The 20,489-nt window shown below is 47.6% G+C and overlaps 1 protein-coding gene across 1 annotated transcript in view; it reads left to right on the top strand.

Annotated features, from left to right (window-relative positions):
• The window catches only part of HCN4 (hyperpolarization activated cyclic nucleotide gated potassium channel 4), an 820,325-nt gene that overhangs the window by 85,347 nt on the left and 714,489 nt on the right, over positions 1-20,489 (top strand). The window lies entirely within an intron of this gene.

Consider the following 20,489-nt stretch of genomic DNA (forward strand, 5'->3'; position numbering starts at 1 on the left):
TTAACTACAAAAAAGGAAGATTGGGGTGCAATCACAGCCTGCAAACAAAAGCAAGATGAAGATACAAGCGATTATTATGCTCGATTTGAAAAATGTTTTGGTATAAATAGTGGTATAAAAGCAAGTAGTGACTCATATCCACATTTATTTGTGACAAAATTAGTGGAAAATGCATTGCCTCCAGTAAAGAATAGAATATTGAAATTCGAGAGTACCTGGCAAAGTAACACTCCGTCGCAAATGCTACAAATGTTACAGTATCATCACAATAGAATTAGGGATGAACAAGAACACGAGCATAGACGCATGAAGGATACAAAAATGAAAATGCTAGTTTCTCAGACAGTACCAGCAGATGGTCACAAAAAGGGTGTGACACATTCTGGTGATTCTGCAGCTCCTGTAAAGGGAACTTGCAATTACTGTAAACAACTGGGCCATTATGTACACGATTGTCCTGTCCTGAAACGTAATATAGCTACAGGTATTGCAAAAGAGAGACCACGATTAGTTAGACAAGATCAGAATGAACAAGGAGCTATGCAGCATGGACAGTCCATGCCAGTTCAGCAACAGTCCATGCCAGCCTCACAGCAACCCATACAGTTTGTGCCAGCTGCACCACCGTTGCCTGCTACTGCCACACAAACCACAACACGACAAATGTATCAGACTGCACAGTATGAATACCCTGAGTATCAGCGTTACGCATGAACCAGCCTAGAGAGGGAAGTTGACTTACCGCTTATCGAGATTCCTGTAGATCAAGAAGGACCTTATGTGCATAGTGAATTATTAGGTCAAGATAGAAAATTCTTACTCGATACAGGGGCAAGTCGAACAACCATAAAACGTAGTGAAGTTCCAGGGGCACCCCTCTCAGGCTCTCAAAATGTTTCCCTTGGTTTTTCAGGAAAACCTATTGTTAATGAAGTATCACAGCCTCTACCACTTACGATAGGACCTTTGACACGAACTACAGATTTATTGCTTACTAAATCATGCCCAGAAAATCTGTTAGGAATTAAAACTCTGAAAGCACTAGGAGCCATAATATGTTGTTCTCCGGAAGGCGTAAGGTTGTTTTTACGTGATTTTAAAGGTCACTATGTGTCTAGAGACATGGATCCCCGACTACAGACTTTACCAGTACATCTATGGGCACAAGGCCCTACGGATGTTGGCTGCATGAACATTACACCCTATCGAGTCACACTGAAAGCAGGAGTGGTACTACCACGAATGCGACAATACAAGTTACCGCATGATGCTGTAGTGGCTTTGCTGAAAATCATTGATGAGCTGATTGTCCAGGGAGTAGTTGTAGAAACAGACTCCAATGTATGTAATTCACCGATAATTCCGATTCTTAAACGAACTGATCCTACTGCCCCACCAGTGTACCGATTGGTTATTGATTTGCGTGAACTAAATAAGTGCATTGTACCACAATTTCCTGTGGTCCCTGATATATCATCATTGTTGACAGCAATTGATCCCGAAGCAACATTCTTTACTGTAATCGATCTCAAGAATGCCTTTTTCAGCGTCCCAATAGATCCGGAAAGCCAATACTTGTTCGGATTCAGTTTAAATGGGCGCAGCTTTAAATTCTCACGCGCTCCCCAAGGATTCACAGAAAGCCCCAGCATCTACAGCCAAGCACTGAAACGAGAACTTGACAGTATCCACATGCCAGTCAATACTGCACTGCTTCAATATGTCGATGATCTGCTGATCACCGCGAGAAGCGAGCCAGAATGTGAAAAAGCTTCTCTGACAGTTTTACATTTCCTAGCCGACAAGGGGCACAAGGTGTCCCCTTCTAAGCTGCAATTCTGTGTTCAGCGAGTTATTTATCTTGGTCACTCGCTGTCCAAGGAGGGAAGGCAGCTTACACCAGATCGCATCCAGTTAATTGCTAACATGTCAATACCCCAGACACAAAAGGAGGTGCGAGCTTTCATAGGCCTCACTTCATATTGTAGGCAGTGGATCCCTCAGTACGCATTTCTAGCAAAATCACTCATTCAGTTAACCACACAGGAGGCAGCCACATCGACTGTTCTCCCTTGGACTCAGGAACATACACAAGCTTTTGAAAGCTTAAAGAAAGCTTTATGTCAAGCACCTGTTTTAGCAACACCATGTTATAGCAAACATTTTACACTCTTTGTTACAGAACGCGAAGGTACTGCCTTGTCAGTACTCACTCAGGATCAAGCAGGATCACGCAAGCCATGTGCTTATTTTTCCAGTACATTAGATCCCGTAGCTCAGGCTTTGCCTGCATGTCTGAAATCAGTGGCAGCGACAGCTTTAGCAATCAGACAAAGCGATGCCATAGTATTAGGACACCCATTGACAGTACAAGTACCACATGCAGTAGAGGTTCTTGTGAACCGAACACAAACACAACACTTGACCATAGCAAGACTTACCGGTTATGAACTGACATTGTTTCAACCACACATAGAGATCCGACGGTGTAATACATTGAATCCTGCTACACTATTACCTGTAATTGGAACAGACCCACTAGCTCATGATTGTGTTGAAATCATTGAAATAAAGACGAAACCTAGACAAGACTTGACAGACGTTCCATTGTTAGATCCAGACCTGACGTTGTATGTAGACGGATCGTGCATGAGAACAAGTACAGGAGATTTAGTGGCCGCGTATGCAGTCACAACAGACACTGAAGTTATTGAGACAAATTGTATAGATACTTTGTCAGCCCAAGCAGCAGAACTTATTGCTCTAACACAAGCCTGTATTCAAGCCACTAATAAGAAAGTTAATGTATACACTGACTCACGTTATGCATTCGGAGTTGTACACGACTTCGGCGTGCTGTGGCGAGAGAGAGGTTATTTAACCTCCCATGGTGCCCACATTCAGCACGGACCCCTCATTCATGCTTTGTTAGACGCAATACATCTACCCACTGCTATATCGATTATGAAATGTAAAGCACACACGAAGGTTACTGATACCATTTCTCAAGGCAATGATTTAGCTGACAGAACAGCTAAACAGACTGCTCAGAATCGCACATTAGACATGACAAAGCCAATAGTTCAGACACCAACACAGTGTATGACAATTAAGGATCCCGCACTTGACGTAATTGACATACAGACACATGCCACAGCAGAAGAAATGAAGAAGTGGACTGAACTAGGAGGGATCCAGACAGATCAAGGGTGGATGACGAAGGAGAAATCTGTATGGTTTCTCCCTGATTCCATGGTTCAAGCCATTATAGCTACAGTTCACAGTCCAGCACATTTAGGAGAGAAGGCTATGCTAGACAGCATTCAGCACATTTGGTTCAACAAACATTTACGAGCAGCAGCTAAACAAAAAGTTCGTACCTGTATGATATGTTGTCAGTTTAATCCAGGAAAGAGTGTTCCCGTAGAGCAGGGTGGATTTCAGCCTCCTGACCATCCTTTTGAAGTCCTCCAGATGGATTATATTCAGATGGAACGTTGTCGAGGATTCAAATATGTTCTCGTAGTTGTCTGCGCTCTCTCCCGTTGGACAGAGGCGTATCCCGTATCAGATTACACTGCCCCGACTACTGCCAAGCAGCTAGTTCGAGAATTCTTCCCACGGTACGGTTTACCACGTGTTGTATATTCAGATAACGGCCAGCCTTTCTCATCCGAATTAATGAAACATGTCTCACTTTTGTTGGGATATCAGTGGAAATTCCACTGTGTCCGACACCCCGAGGCAGCAGGTCTCGTGGAACGACATAATCAACTTTTAAAAATCAGATTGTCTAAAATATGTCAGGAAAAAGGTGTGGACTGGATAGTAGCTTTACCAGTTGCGCTATTTTACATGAGGATGGTAGCACACTCTCGAACAGGGCTATCACCTTATGAGGTGATCTTTGGTAGACCACCGAATATGTGGGGGACGCCTATACCCCGTAAAATAACTGATGTTGACTGTAATATGCTGACAGATTACCTGGCTTCTTTGATGTCTGCACTACAATCTTGTCGTTCACAGGTAGTCGCAGCTTTTCCCGACAACACCGAAGTGAAACCTCATGACGTAATTCCCGGTGATTATGTTCTCGTCAGGAATTTTGATCGGAAAACCCAACTGGAGCCAAGGTGGAGGCTTCCTAAGTTGGTCCTGCTAACGACCAGAACAGCTGTGAAGATCGAAGGGAGGAAAGGCTGGGTGCATTCCAGCCATATCAAGAAATTTCATGGACTTCCTCCTGACACAGACAATACTCCCCGTGTGTTTTCCCCCATTGACTCAAAGCTAACCTTGGCTGAGGCCAGTAGCACCGAACTCTATAAGCAGAAACTCAGGTCCAGATCCAAGCTGTCGGACGATTTGATTGTTTAAGTCCTCTCCAAGGTGAAGCGGTTGAATCTGTCCCGACATGTACCCCTTAGGTCTGAATCACGTAGAGTCCAGAATCATAATGAAACGACATGCTTATTGTAAATTACTGTGTAACCACTGTATTGTGACTTTATTAATTTTGTTTTCCTTGAGTTTTTTAATAGTTACTGCAAGTATATTGTTGCATATGTACTATCCTGTTTCCAAACATGTTTTCAATATAACTGGTGAACATTCTTTTAGTGACCTACCCCCACATGAGTTGTCCTATAGACTTGCGCTGCGCAATAACACCTTCATTAGTATGTTACATCATTCCCATCAGACTAGTAATGCCACCAATTGTTGGGTGTGTGGCCGACTTCCTCCCTATCAGAATACCAAAGGAGTTCTGCCTTTCTTTCCACATCCGTTCACACACAATGGCTCCTGTGGAGCATGGTTTAGTTTATTAAATTCCATAGACCCAGACACAGCAGTTTATCAACAACATTGGATATGGGGAAATCTGAATCTAGTTTTATTCAAAGTCTGTCACCCTAATAAGGAGGGTCACCCCAGTAGAACAGGAACTGATTTAGAAAATGAAGTGTATAAATTAGGTAATTTTACGCCTAATCTTATGATTTTGAATGTCAAATCCGAAGTTGAACTAATTCTGCCCACTATGTCAGTATTTCCAGTCAAGGGTGAATTATGTGTAAGAAAAGTTGGTTCCATACATATGGGCCATAGCCAATGCGTTACTACAGTAGAACATAGTGATCAAGGCAAATCTTCATTTAGAGCTTTTCGCCATTCTTACTTTATATGTGGTCAGACGGCATATATGCGTCTGCCTCTAGATTGGGATGGTACCTGTTACATAGCATTCCTTTTGCCACCTGTTTTCCTAGCTCCCCCTGATTATTATCGAAATGTTCATTTAGTACACAAAAAAGAGCGTAGAGATCTCCCGGTTGTCGATTATACTGAAACGGCATGGGACAAGTATGTAGATTTCAATAAAGGTATCTTTCCCTATATAGGTACAATATCAAATAGTAAGCTGATACGCAGACTAACCAAGACTCTTGAAGCTGTAGTAAACGAGACTATAGCCGCCCTAGGCAATCTGACAGAGGAACAATCAGTGATGAGAATTGTTGTTCTCCAGAATCGTCTTGTCCTTGACGTCATCCTGGCCGATAGGGGCGGAGCTTGCAGGATCATCGGATCCAGCTGCTGCATATTCATACCAGAAAATTCGCCATCTGTATATAAAGCTATAACACGCCTTCATAAGATTGTAAGCCAGATACACGAGAATCCAGGCACTTGGACGTGGTCCGGGTGGTTTTGGAGTGTGATATCAGCCTGGGGATGGAGAGTTCTATCCTTCCTAGGTATTGGCCTTCTTATGCTCTTCAGTTGTTGTTTATGCCTGCAATGTGGACCAGCGATTTGTGGTCTGTGTGCCACATCATGCATTCCATATCAAAGTTCTCGTTCAAAATGCCGGAAGAAGAAGGAAAAAGAAATGATGCTCCATGAGCAAATCGATGGAATGATGAAGATTGATATCTCTTGAAGGGCAAGTAGGGGACAAGGAGGGAATGTGGAAATGTGGATTTTCCTGATCAGTTATGTCCCCTATCTTGGACCCCAACGGTTCTATATGCATGTTACAAGTACATGTATGTTCCCTCCAGTTCCAGTTTCTAAGACGCAAACATATGTGTGTCTACCGTCAACATGTTCTCTGTCAGATCCGCCATCTATGGGCTGGATATTCGATTCCTAAGTATGAAAGGCCACCGACTTTATATGGCTAAGTTACTCCATTTTTACAGTTCAGGCAAGTAGGCCCGATTCTGTCCTCAAGCCTTTCCCTGCTCTCTGCCTCTGACAGCTTCAGCTTGAGCTCGCATCTGTATCCATGAACTTTGTCCTACTCCCTGTGCAGCTAACGGTGCCTGCCTCGGCCAGTTTTCGCCTGCCTGCCAAGAAGCTGTATTTCACCTTCGAATTATCTATTTTGCTCTTCAGCCGATGCATTCCTGTCTAGTGATTTAGGTAAACATTTCCTCTAGCTCACAAGCAAAGGACTCAGCCTTTCCGTCCTCCTGCAAGTGATTCATAGCCCTGCTGCCATGGAAAGTTTTCTGCCCCTCGCATCTCATATAGACACTTAGACGCTTGTACACGCACACACAGTTAGTATAGAATAGATTCTGTCCGAGAGTCCTTCCTTGTGGATAACATAGTTCTCTAAACATAGGATGTTAGATATGATTTGGGATTAGGTTGACTTGACCCCTCAGACTTTTCGTCTCCATATGTAGAGTTAATGTCAAGTCCCCTTCACCCCCTAGTTGCACGTCAATTACACGTCATACTGCTGCGCGCGCATCTATGCCAAGTATTATCTTATAGATCCACCTATGTCTGATAATCCTAACCAATCATGTTTCTTTTATTCCTTATTACGCCTAGTTTCGATTACGCACCTGTCATGTCACTTTTCTTATCAAATGTTACGCCTTCTACATTCGTTTCATTGTAATGTGCTTATTATAAAAATGCATGTCTGTCAATAAAGTATTGTACTTCACTTCCTGAACCCTCGTGGTGACGGAACCTGAAGGCCGTGACTCGAGTCGGCCATTTTGAATGGAATAAAGCCCATTTAGAAAACCTCTTATACCACGGATTCTGCCTCTTGTTATTTTGAGCTATTTTACTTTATTTTAAGATTCCGTATGAAATTCAGTCCGGTATTTTATTTACCACATAATGGCGCCCGAACAGGGACACTTTCTCATCTCACGCGCCGGCGGTGCGTTGCAGGCCCGGTCTCCTGCCACAGCTGGACGGACCATAAACGCGTACCAGCAGGATTTCCTGTAAGCTCCTTCCGGTCAAGCGGGGGCGACTGAGGCTGCGATCAACCCAGACGAGGCGGTGAGAAGTGCGAAGTATCCCGACCAGAGCCTAGCTGAGAGAGCAAGATCCGAGGTATACAGAGGCCCACCAGGTTTTCGAAATCCCGATGTCCAGAGGGTCCGATGTCCGCAGTCATCGAGTCCTGTCCATTCTCTGAGGCCTTCCGTTTCAAGGAGCTACTCGGTGAGTACCATCGCCGGGGAGGCGTGTTGACGCGCACATAGGGTGTGCCGGTCAAGACGGATTTGGGTACACAAATCCGGTCTGCACTGTTTAGCAGTGTATATGTACTGTTTAGCAGTATATCAAGTATTCCGAAGTATTTCAGTTATTGTCAAGAATTCAGTCCGGTATTTTATTTACCACAGAACTTGGCCTCCACCTACAAGGTGGCCCAAATACACAACCTTACTCTGCCCTATCTGGCACTTAGTAGCCTTGATAGTGAGGCCTGCCCTTTGCAGGGCCTCAAGAGCCTTCTTCAGGTGGATCAGGTGATCCTCCCAGGTGGAGCTAAAGACAGCAATGTCATCAAGATATGCTGCACAAAAGTCATCCAACCCAGTAAGGACTTGATTCACCAACCTTTGGAAGGTGGCAGGTGCATTCTTCAGACCAAAGGGCATCACCACAAATTGGTAGTGCCCACCTGGGGTTGAGAATGCTGTTTTGGCCTTAGACTCCTATGCTAATCTGATTTGCCAATAGCCAGCTGTCAAGTCAAATGTGCTCAAAAACTTAGCAGAAGCTAGTTTGTCTATGAGCTCATCTGCCCTTGGAATAGGATGTGCATCTGTCCTGGTGACAGCATTGAGTCCTCTGTAATCCACACAGAACCTCATCTCTCTCTTGCCATCTTTGGTGTGAGGTTTGCGGACCAGAACCACTGGGCTAGCCCAGGGGCTCTCTGAGGGTTCAATGACACCTAATTCCAGCATTTTGTGTACCTCAGCCTTCATACAGTCCCTGACGTGGTCAGGTTGTCTGTAAAGCTTGTTCTTCACGGGCAGACTGTCACCAGTGTCCACCACATGGGTACACCAGTCAGTTTGGCTAGGTATCAAGGAAAACATGTGTTGAAATGATTGTAGAACCTGTCTACACTCAATCTGTTGATGATCAGTGAGGTTGCCTCCAAGGGTCACTCCTTCAACTGAGCCATCCTCAGGGTTCTGAGACAACAGGTCTGGGAGAGGGTCACTCTCTTCCTCCTGTCCCTCATCTGTAGCCATGAGCAAGCCCATGTCTGCCCTGTCAACATATGCTTTTAACCTGTTAACATGGAGTACCCTGTGGGGACTCCTGGGAGTTCCTAGGTCCACCAAGTAGGTGACCTCTCCCTTCTTTTCCAGGATTGTATGGGGTCCAGACCATTTGTCTTGGAGTGCTGCTGGGGCCACTGGCTCCAACACCCATACCTTCTGTCCTGGCTGAAACTCAACCAAGACAGGCTTTTGGTCATGCCAAGCTTTCTGTAAGGCCTGGCTTGCCTCAAGGTTTTTGGATGCCTTCTCCATATACTCAGCCATCCTGGAGCGGAGACCAAGTACATAGTCCACTATGTCTTGTTTAGGCTTTTTGAGAGGTAACTCCCATCCTTCCTTCACTAAACACAGTGGGCCTCTTACAGGGTTCCCAAACAACAATTCAAAGGGGCTGTAGCCAACCCCCTTTTGTGGGACCTCTCTGTAAGCAAACAGAAGGCAGGGTAGAAGGATGTCCCATCTTCGCCTGAGCTTTTCAGGTAATCTTTTGATCATACCCTTTAGGGTCTTGTTGAATCTCTCAACAAGCCCATTGCATTGTGGGTGATAAGGGGTGGTGAACTTGTAGTTGACACCACATTCCTTCCACATAGCTGTCAAGTATCCTGACATGAAGTTAGTACCTCTGGCAGAAACCACCTCCTTAGGAAACCCCACTCTGGAGAATACTCCCAGCAGGGCCCTGGCCACAACAGGAGCTGTAGTGGTCCTAAGGGGAATTGCCTCTGGATACCTGGTGGCATGATCCACTACCACCAGTATAAATCTGTGCCCAGATGCAGTGGGAGGATCCATGGGACCCACTATATCTATTCCCACTCTTTCAAAGGGGACCCCCACCACAGGTAGTGGTATCAGGGGGGCCTTTGTTGTGCCACCTGATTTGCCACTGGCTTGGCAGGTCACACAGGAGCGACAAAACTCCTTGGTATCTTCATTCATGTGAGGCCAGTGAAAGTGAGGGACAAGCCTGTCCCAAGTCTTGTTCTGGCCTAAGTGTCCTGCTAAAGGAATATCATGGGCCAAGGTAAGAAGGAAGCCCCTAAATTGCAGAGGTATAACCAACCTCCTGGTTGCACCAGGCTTGGGGTCTCTAGCCTCTGAATAAAGGAGCCCTTCATCCCAATACACTTTATGGGTACCTTGAGCATTCCCAGCAGCCTCAGCAGCAGCCAGCTGTCTGAGGGGTTCAAGAGAGGGACAGGATAACTGAGCCTGCCTCAAGTCAGCCCTTGAAGGTCCCCCTGTCCCCAGAAACTCAACCTGATCAGGTTCAAGCTCTTCAGGGACAGTTCCTTCAGGGTTCTCTAGATCAGCTTCCTGGGAAGGTTGATCATCACTCTGAGGCAGGGGGGAAGGCACAGCCTTGACCCTCCTGTTCTTCTTCTTGGTAGGTGCTTGGTCCATTGTTCCAGGATCCAATACCTGAGGTTCAGTAAGGCACTTTTTGGCCTGTGACCTGGTCACAGCAAGGACATGTGGTGATATACCTAACATCTCTGCGTGTGTCCTGTACTCCACTTCAGACCATAGACAACTCTCTAGGTCATTGCCCAACAAACATTCTACTGGGAGGTCTGCACTAACCACAACCCTTTTGAGGCCAGTTACCCCTCCCCATGAGAAGTTAACAACTGCCACACTATGTGAAGTAGTGGCATTGCTGGCATTGGTCACCAGGTAGTTCTCACCTGGTATGTACTGTCCAGGGTCCACAAAGCCTGGTGTCACCATGGTGACACTGGCACATGTGTCCCTGTAGGCTTGAGCCACTTTTTCATTAATTAAAGGAGTCTGTCTGTACTTGTCCAGGTTACTGGGGCTCACAGTCAGGGACAAATCTATGTCCCCATCACAGATCAGGACTGCCTGTGTCAGGGTTCTGTCTAAGTCAGAATCTCCTTCAGTTCCCATAGTGATTCCCACTACACCCTTTGTCTGGGGACTAACACTGCTAACAGTAGTACTGGGAGCAGGTGCCTTAGGGGCAACAGTGTTGGGGGCTCCACCCTTTTTACAATCACTAGTCCAGTGAGTTGTATTCTTGCAAGAGTTGCACCAGGGTTTCTTTTGACCTTCTTTCTTCTTCCCTTTAGGCTGGGACTCACCCCCATTAGTACTAGTTTGGGGCCCTGTTGAAGACTTCTGGTCTTTAGATTTCTGATCTCCACCCTTTTGGTCTGTTTTCTTCTGATCACCCCCTTGGCCCTGGTTCTGGTTCTTTTGCTTAACCCTGGTTCTGACCCATTTGTCTGCCTTCTTTCCCAATTCTTGGGGAGAGGTCAGATCTGAGTCAACCAAGTGTTGATGCAGTTGCTGGTTCTGACAGGTATTTAAAATCTGTTCTCTCATCATCAAATGGTACAATCCTGTATAATCAGATACCTTACTTCCCAGCAACCAACCCTCCAAAGCCTTAGTGGCACATTCAATGCATTCAGACCAGTCCTGAGTCTGTGTCTTCTGGGTGTCTCTGAACATTAACCTGTACTGTTCAGTGGTTAAGCCTAACCCATCAACTAGGACACTCTTCAGGACTCTGTAATTTCTGACATCCTCCTCTCTAACAGTGAGGAGTCTATCTCTGCCTCTTCCTTCAAAGGAGAGCCATAATATTGCTGCCCACTGGTCTTCAGGAACCTGCTGCACTTTGCAGGCTCTCTCAAGAGCAGTCATCCATTTGTGGATGTCATCCCCACTTTTGTAGGGGGGCACAACCTTGGACAGGTTCCTATTATCAAAGACCCTATCTTTGTCCTTAGGGACAATGCTGCCACCAGTGGGTATAGACCCACTCTCTTTAGGTCGCCTAGCCTTACTCAGTTTCTCTTCCATCAGAGCTACTTCTAGCTCCTGTTTCCTGATTCTCAGCTGAGCTTCCTGCATTTTGGCCTCATGTTCCCTCCTCTGAGGGGTGGTCATCCTTCTCCTGGAGTGACCTTGAGAGCCTCTAGAGGCATGAGAAGCATTAGATTCACCTGAGTGATTCCTTTGCCTCCCAAGCCCCTGGTTAAGTCCACTAGGGCGATCCAATGGGGTGATCCCATTGTCAGTCCCCATTAGCCTTAAGTTAGCTGGCCCACAAATAACACTTGGCACTGGGCTAGTTCTCCCTTCATCCTCACTACCTTCTGTATCAGTACCCTTCTCACTTTCATCCTCTGTAGTATGAATCTCATCTAAGGGGTGACTATTGGAAAGGGGTACCTCAGTAGCATCTTCAGAAGGGGGGCCTCCTGTTCCAGTCCCTAAGGGGCCTAACTGGGAGGCTTTCCTGAGAGCTTTCTGATCTTCATCAGCCTGTAAAAGCTCTCTGAGTTCAGCAGAAGTAGGATTCTTGGGCTGTTTAAGGCCCCTGATATTTGCCAACTGCCTGAGCTCATTTTGGTTTAGGGTAGCAAAGATGGATGGTGCCCTCTGGGGGTCACTCTCAACAGAGATGGGTACATTGGACCCCTCTGCCCCAGCCATTGCTCTTAAGTGTGGGTGGATGTGTTGCAATCTACCTACACTTGGGTTTTCCTACTAAACCTATCTAGTAGTTGTAGTCAGGGTGTGCTACTCCATTTGCTCTACAACAACTAAGTTCAGTAGAACTTAAGTATATCTATTCTTGTTTTATATGTACCTAAAGGTACCTATGTGATCTTTCAATTGGTAACCAAGAGATTACAATGGTAAAACACAGCAAGCTCAAATCCAACCGCTGCTCACCAATGTGAGAAGGTGGCCTGGTATATGATGTTCACTAGTTAAATTGACCACCTTGTACCATGCCAAGCAACCCTTATGGTGTGGTTGTAAGTCAACCTTTTCGGACTAGCTGCCCTAGTGGTAGCGTAGGCTAAGCAGTCTTTGAGGCTAAACTCGTGAAGCGTGTTAAGCAGGCTGTTTTACCAAATGTAACCCCCCCTTTCTACCAATGAAAGGACACCACACAGATATATATTGAAATTATATATGTATTTATTTCTCAAAGTATCCCCTAGACTCTTTATGAGCACAGGAGCACAAATCGTTAAACAAGAATACGTTAGAATACACAGAAGTTACACTTTATATGGATAGGCCCTGGTGGCCACTCGAACCATATACTAAAATAGTGGTATAAGTACCACGAACAGAAAAGGGGAAAGGCCTAGGGCCTCTAGAATCGCTGGGCCTACAAGGAGCTAACTTTGGTTAGTGACCAGGAGGTCCACGGGTTGCGTGTGCAGAGCAAACAGTCACACACGGGCTCCCATAGGTTTTCAATGGGTGCGTAAAAGTTATAAAGTTACTGCAAAAAGGATCTTCCGGATGGACTATGAACTCAAGATTGGAAACACAGACACTAGAGATGATACTCTACACTTGGGCACCGGAGTGCCAGCTTTACCTCACCCACAGGAAGCGGGTGCATAGGCCTCGAAGTGCGTCGGGTTTCTTCTATCTGTTCAATGGAGCCTGAAGACAAAGATGCTGCAGGTGGTCGGTCCGGAAGAGATGCGGTGGATCCAAGAGTGGATCGAAGTTGTAGAAGACCTGTAAGCAGAGGGGACAGTGTTCACAGTCACTAGCCAGTGACCAGCGTGGCACCAGGTGGGTACCAGGCGATGTCGGGTGCAAACAGGAGGAAAGGTGCAGCTTGTCTCTGCAGCCACGTGGTCCCTGAAGGTCGACGACGTCCAGGAGTCGGTTCACGAGCTGTCCCACGCAGGCTCTCACTGTCGGCGGTGTCGGCGACTTGATCGAAGCAAACAAGCCTTGGCAAAAGCAATTGTTGTGGAAAACGAAATAAGCTGATGGTTCTGACCAGCAAGGTCAGAGGGACTGCTCCTTTGGAGGGGAGCAAGGGCCAGTCTGGAGCCACCAGGCCAGCGGTGTAGTTCTTGAAGGTCGTCGCCAAGATGGCCACTAGCCAGCGGGCCAGCAACCGGTTAGGCGCGTCGAGTGGCAAAATGCAGAGGGGCCCCACGCAGATCGTGGAGATGCTGGAGGGCTCACCTTTGGTGCAGATGCTGCTCGGGGGTTGGGCTTCTCAGGACCCAAAGCACAACTTGGAGGGAGCCTCGGTTGTGGCGCTTGCAGCTTGTCGTGGTCTTTTCAAGATGGCTGACTCCACGTGTCTCGGTGCCTCCACGGGTTCCTTCTTTTTAGGGACTGTGGATCGGGCGGTGAGAGGTCTGGAGGTCCAGGTCTTGTCAGTCTCTGGGCTCGGGCTCTGGCGGGAGGCGGCGGCAAAGCAGACGTTGATTCGCTGGATGGTGCTTGCGTTAGCAAGGTGGTCACTCCCTGACCACAGGGGAGATTTGCTTCAGTCCTCTGTGCAGCAGAGCGTCGAAGTTCCCGTCTTCTTCTTGTAGTTAAGTTGATTCCAGGATGTCTAAAGTCTTAGGACACAGCTCCTACCTTTATTCGGATTCTAGGGGCCGGACTACCTGCTAGGTCCCTCCCTAAGGGTGGGACCAGGAAGGGGGGTGGTTACACCCCCAATCCTTTGTCCAGCTTGCCCCAGGTCCAGGGCTGGTGTGCCCCAGGACCGGTTTGAACTGGCATATGCACCGAGGCTCCTTGTGAGCCTCAGGCATGTCTGGTTTCTTTCAAGCCCTACCTGACCAATACACAAAATCCTGTCTGGGGTGGTGCACGCACCTCCCCTGGCAGGAAACCCTTTGTCCACACCTCCCAAGCTGGAAGGACTCCCAGCAGCAGACTTGTGTCTGTGGTGGCAGCATCCATTTTGTGGAGCTGAGGCTATGTCTGATTTTACCCGGGTTTCAGGTACTGTACATGTCGTGTCCCTCTAGAAGGGTGGAACGCTAACCCCGTCGCCAGAATTGGCGAGGGGTTAGTATTCCAATTCGTATGACACCTTACTCGACATGTTTTGATAAAGCCAAACCAAAGATAGCGTTTAACCGCGAGGTTCATAATGCACTTAAGAGTATATGGTATTACGATACCTGGAAACAGTAGAAGGAAGTGGTTCCGACCACTGCAGACAGGCTCAGCTCATGCCAGAGCACCATCTCACATGGAACCAAGCACTCTGCCTTCAGGATTGTCAAGGCCTGCCATAGGAGTGACTTATAGGTTAACATGTGTCCCTGTTAAGGTTAGGTGTAGGTATACTACACCTAAGTAAGAGGTGGTTACACCAACTTACCCCAGCTGAGTGATCAGCCAGTTGTGTCAAATTTGTTAGGCCAGGCCAGGGGTGGCACAATACATGCTTCAGCCCCTGGTAGGCCTTAGATACACCAATGCCCTGGGTACCTAGTGTACACTGGTACAGGGGCTCACAGGGTGATCCACTTCCAATTGGTTATGCACCTAGGGTGCATAGTGTAAATTTAGTAGAGAGAACAGCAGGCTGGGGGTCTGATTGGCAGGCCCACAGCCTCAATATGTCAAAAACCAGTGAAGCAAAAAGCAAAAATTTGGGGTGACCATAGGATAGCAGACCCTACTCTCCTACACTCCCTGTTCTCCGTTTTTACGTATTTTTACAGATAAATACAGACAGAAAACAATGTGTTTTCTGTCTGCATTCATTTTTCAAAGTGGATAAATACAGAAAATTCTGCTTCTTTTAAGTGACGCCGTGCTGTCTTTCATGAATTATAACCCAACAGCTGAGCAGATGGACAGCATGGGAAATTAAACTAGCATTTACAATGCAATCGGTCTCGCCTTTGGGACCTTATATGTATTTAGCTGTGCAGCACATTAGCCTGGGTGGTGAAACATCTACTGCTCTTTAACATGGAGGGAAACCAAACTGCATGACACGCTAGGTATGGGAACACATGGAGAGAAATATTGCCTTTCAGCGGGAAAGGATATAGTCCCAAGCTCTTTTTAATATAAAATCAGGGTCTTCGGTGGTCATATCACCGAAAATACAAGATTTGATAAAAATATTGCCTATGGGTGCTCATGGAAGACAATTTCTATGGACTTGAATCTGGAGAATGCTACAGTGATTCTGGTATTTTACTAACCTCTGCTGGTCGTTTTCTACCAAGAAAGTTAAATAGAGGCAGATGCCAGAAAAATTAAAAACAAAGTCCCTCAGCAGAAAGCAATTATTGTATTTTACTGACCTCTACTGGTCGTTTTCTATCAAGACAGTTCAATAGAGGCAGTTGAACAAACAGAAAGCAATTTTGGTATTTTATTGACCTCTACTGGTCGTTTTCTATCAAGACAGTTAAATAGAGGCAGTTGAACAGAAAAAAAAGTCCCTAAGCGGAAGCAGACAAGTCCTAGGGCTGATCTCCAGAGCCCACAAAGTACATACACATATAACTATATACTAAAGTATATACAAGAAGTCTTGAATGCTCAAACTAAAAACAGGATGACATTTCTTTAAATAATGGCATGTGTCAATATGCATTTGTGGTATAATGCTGGTATTAACCAGTGGATGTATTGTTATGTCATATTTGGTAGCTTAAATATCTAAAACATGACAGACACCATAGTATGAGTGAGCGTCTATCAGTTAAATAAATATGGAAATGTACTGTTTTACAACTTCATTTATATGCAAAACACAATAAATAAACATGGTTAAATACAGATAAAATGGCAAAAAAATATGGATAAATATAGACAGAAATGCTTACAAAATAAATCCCATAAAACCGGGAGCCCTAATTATGATGTTACTAAAATTTCATATCACCGTTTCTAAATATCTTTTTTTATGGCCTTCAGAACCAGCTATTCACAGAGTGTTTCAGTAGGACAAACATAGCAGAGCCTTTGCACCAAAAATGTATGTTTTTTGAAACTTTCTGCCTAAATAGTGCCCTGGAAAATATACCATCCAACAAACATTTTTTGAAATTTCACCTCAGATTTTAGTCTTCTGATTTACCATAGCAATTTTATTCACGCTTTGGGGGACATACAGTAAATTATCAACCGAGCTGGAGTAGGCCTCTAGCCCTCTGACTACACCCGTCCGTAACTACCTGGCAATGTCCAATACCTTGGATAAATTGCTTCATAGAGTACCAGAGTAACAGCAGTGACACACCGGTATGTCACAGTAGTGTGGCACATCCAGAGCACTATCACAACAGTACCACACAATAGTGTATCAAATCCTCGGCCCCTCCAATATCACACAAAAATGTACTATATCTACAGCAGTGTCAGTCCAATATAACACATTGGTGGACCACATTCAATGCAGTGCCACACCAATACCACACGATGGTGTAGCAAATCCAAAGCGCTGGTGCACTGATAATACACGAGAATGTACTAAACTCAGATCAGCATCCTACCAATGCCACTCACTATTGAACCAAATACATAGGGGTGGCCCAATAATATCACACTAACGTATCCGAAATACACAGGAGTGTTAAAATAACGAAGCCTTTCACACATAAAAACGTATCTTTTTTGTACCAAATCCTCAAAATTGTGTGTGCCATTTGAACAGCAGTACCTCACAGCTGTGTCACTGCAGTTCCTGTCGTATCGTGGCCTAAGGCCTAGGAATAACAGGGGACGCCACACGTGTACTCTTGTAGTGGCTAGTACAATGCTTGCCACGCCCAGCACTCCGGGCCCTTTATTCACTTTATCACGTGCATCCGGTGTGGACGTCAGGCATGTCCACGGAGTGCACGCACACAGGGGGAAACTCCTTTCGCTACTGCCAGGGACCCCCGTGACAGTGGTCGGGTCCACTTGGCAAGCACTACATTCCTCCTTTACCCACAAATGCAAGAACTAAACAAACGTAAAACCTAACGGCAACACATCATTAAAGTCTCAAACTCAGTCTCTGCAGGTTTCCTGAACAAACAAAAAGAACAGTCGTACTTGGTCTTAGCAGAGGTGTCGCTCACTTCCACATCGGGAGTTGACAGCGGGCCACAAAGTCTCGGTACCTCTGGGACGGCTGCGGACATGGGCGTAGGTGGTACCTGCTCTGGCTGCGCGCTTCTGGAGGGGTTGGAAACATGTCCTCCGAACAGTCCGTACCCGCCGCGCTGGGGCGGCTCTGTGTCCCTTGCGACTCCCGGTCTCCTTGGGCTTTTGTGGTTGCGGCGTTCTCCGCGTTTTCAGTTCTGCGTGAAGTCTCTCCTTCCGCGGCTGTCTCTTCTTCCGTGCCTCTCGGGGACCCGGGGTTGCTGCTGGCCGGTAGCCTTCTGGCTCGGGAAACTCCTCCTCTCCTTCATCTGGGACTTTCTTAAAGAAGGACACATTTCTTGTGACCTCTTCTCCATTCCTGACTGCCGTGATCAGTGTTCCATTGATCGTCGTGACCGTCCAGGGGTCTAGCTCGAAGGGCAGGCGGAACTTTCCCCCTGGGTGGCGGTCTTTCACAAGCACTCGGTCTCCCACTTGGATGGGGCTGTCAGCAGCTCTCCTCTTCCGGGATGCTTCGCGGTTGGTTTTTGTCCTGTGTTCCATGGACCGGTTGGGCGGGGTCGGTGCTGACGCCCACCTGGGATGGTGTGGGATAGTGTCGGTGACTGTTCTGCCAAAACAGAGGCGGCTTGGGGGGACCCCCGTGGTGCAGTGGGGCGTCAACCTGTACTCACGTAGAAATTGATAGAGGGCTAACTCTATGCCCTGGCCGTCCGCCAGTGTGATCTGAATGTCTTGTTTAGGGTTCTCATTAGCCTCTCGACTTCCCCGTTAGCTTGAGGCCACCTCGGGGTTATGCGTCGGTGCTTGATACGGTGGGACTGCAGGTACTCTGCTAGCTCGGCGCCATTGAACGGGGGACCATTGTCCGTGCGCTGCTCCCCAATGAAGCCGTGGGTGGTGATTATCTTTTCCAACTTGGGAACTACCTCAGATGCTGCTGTCGAGGACAGGAATTCCACTTCGGGGTATCGCGAGAAGTCGTCCACTACTACCAGCATGTACTTTCCCCCGGGGAGACTGCCGAAGTCTGCGCTGGCTCGCACCCATGGAGACGTTGGTCCTTCCTCGGTGACTATTGGCGCTGGAGGGTTGGGTAGGCTGGTCGCTAAACACACTGGACATCGCTGGACAATTGTTTCCACCATTTTGTCGAGGGCAGGGAACCAGAGCTTGCTCCAAAGGCGGCTTTTTGACTTTACGATGCCTTGGTGCGCGCCATGTGCCAGGAGGGCTGCCTGTTGGGTGAGGCAGTCAGGTAGTACCAGACGGGGCACTCTCAGGAGGCATCCTTCCGGAGATACGGACAGTTCGTTCCGGACTTGATGGAGTGCCTTAAGCGTTGCCTGGGCACCAGGTGTGTGGAATGACGATGAGCTTTGGAGTGGTTTCCAGTTGCCTGACGTGACGGCTTGGATGGCGATCTGTAGGCAGTCGTCATCTTTGGTGGCTCGCGCCACTTCCTCCAAAGAGATCGGTAGCGGCCGTGACCTTTCCACGATCATCCTGACATACTCCTCTGTGGCCGTGGCTTCTGCGGCTTCCGAGTCAGTGGCAGGAAGTGCGTGCCTCGACAAAAAGTCGGCAGGGTTCCGGGTACCCGGCCGATACTCCACCGTGAGCTGGAATTCCTGGAGCTGGAGCACCCATTTTTCGATCTGAGGAGGAGGACGTGTGGAGGAACCCTGGAACAATGGGACTAGAGGTTTGTGATCTGTGATGACCACAAAAGGGTTTCCGTACAGGTAAATGTGGAAGTGCCGGCACCCCCACAGGATGGCGATGGCCTCTCGTTCAATCTGCGAGTACCGCAGTTCCGTTGGTGTGAGGGTTCTGCTCGCATATGCGATGGGGGCCCATTCTCCGCACGTTTGTTGTTGGGTTAGCACGGCCCCAAGGCCTGTCGGGCTGGCATCCACCACAAGTTGTGATTTGTTGCGGGGATCGAAGTAAGCCAAAGTTGTGTCAGCGGAGAGTGCCGCTTTGGTCCTTTGGAATGCCTCTTGCTGTGCCGGACCCCACTCCCAGGTGGCAGCCGCTTTTGTGAGGTCCCGGAGGGGGCCGGTGAGGTCAGACAGATCTTTGATGAACCTCCCGCAGTAGGTGACCATCCTGAGGAAGCTGCGGACTACTATCACCGATGTGGGGGCGGGGGCCGCGTGAATATCCTTGACCTTTTCTGGGTCCGGGCCGACTCCTTGGTCCGAAAACCTGTAGCAAAAAAAAATGATGTCCCTGCGTAGGAAATCGCATTTTTCTCGGTGGAGGGTCTGCCCTTGCTCTTGAAGCCGGGTGAACTCTGCCTGGAGGCGTTGAATGTGCTCGTCCAAGGTTGGTGCGTGGACCAAAATGTCATCACTGACATTTAGAACTCCCTCGAGCCCTTGTAGTACGTTCTGGATGATATTTTGAAACACCTCCGCAGCACTCGATATTCCGAAATTGAGCCGGGTGTAACGCCAGAGGCCCGCATGCGTGGAGAAAGTGGTAATCGGGCGCGAATCAGGGTGTAGGGGAATCTGGTGGTATCCAGACCTCATGTCCATCTTTGAGAACCACTTTGAGCCAGACATCTCTCCGACAATTTCGTCTATGGTTGGTGTCAGGTGGCGCTCGCGCTTGATAGCGAGGTTGGGAATGCGCATGTCCACACAGATTCGCACGGCATTCGGCTGTTTCGGCTTCTTGGCCACCACGATGGGTGACACCCACGGGGTAGGCCCGCTTACTCTCTCGATGATTCCAGCTTGCTTGAGTACCCTCAGCTCTGCTTCAACTTTGGGTCGGAGGTGGAACGCAATACGTCGGTGACGGAGGGCTACCGGGGCGACCGACTTGTCTATGTGGAGGTGGATGGCGGGTCCCTTCAAGCAGCCGATCCATTCGAACAGAGATGTGTGTTTTAGAACCAGATGGTCGAGGCTGCGGGCTTGGACTGTGAGCGCGAAATGGATCAGCCCGAGGTCTTGGGCTGTTCGGCAACCAAGCAGGAATCCCAATCCCTCTTGCGACACATAGACCTTGGTTTGCAGGCGA

Source organism: Triturus cristatus, chromosome 3_1 (genome assembly GCF_964204655.1).
Source record: "Triturus cristatus chromosome 3_1, aTriCri1.1, whole genome shotgun sequence".
In the NCBI taxonomy this organism is placed as follows: domain Eukaryota; kingdom Metazoa; phylum Chordata; class Amphibia; order Caudata; family Salamandridae; genus Triturus; species Triturus cristatus.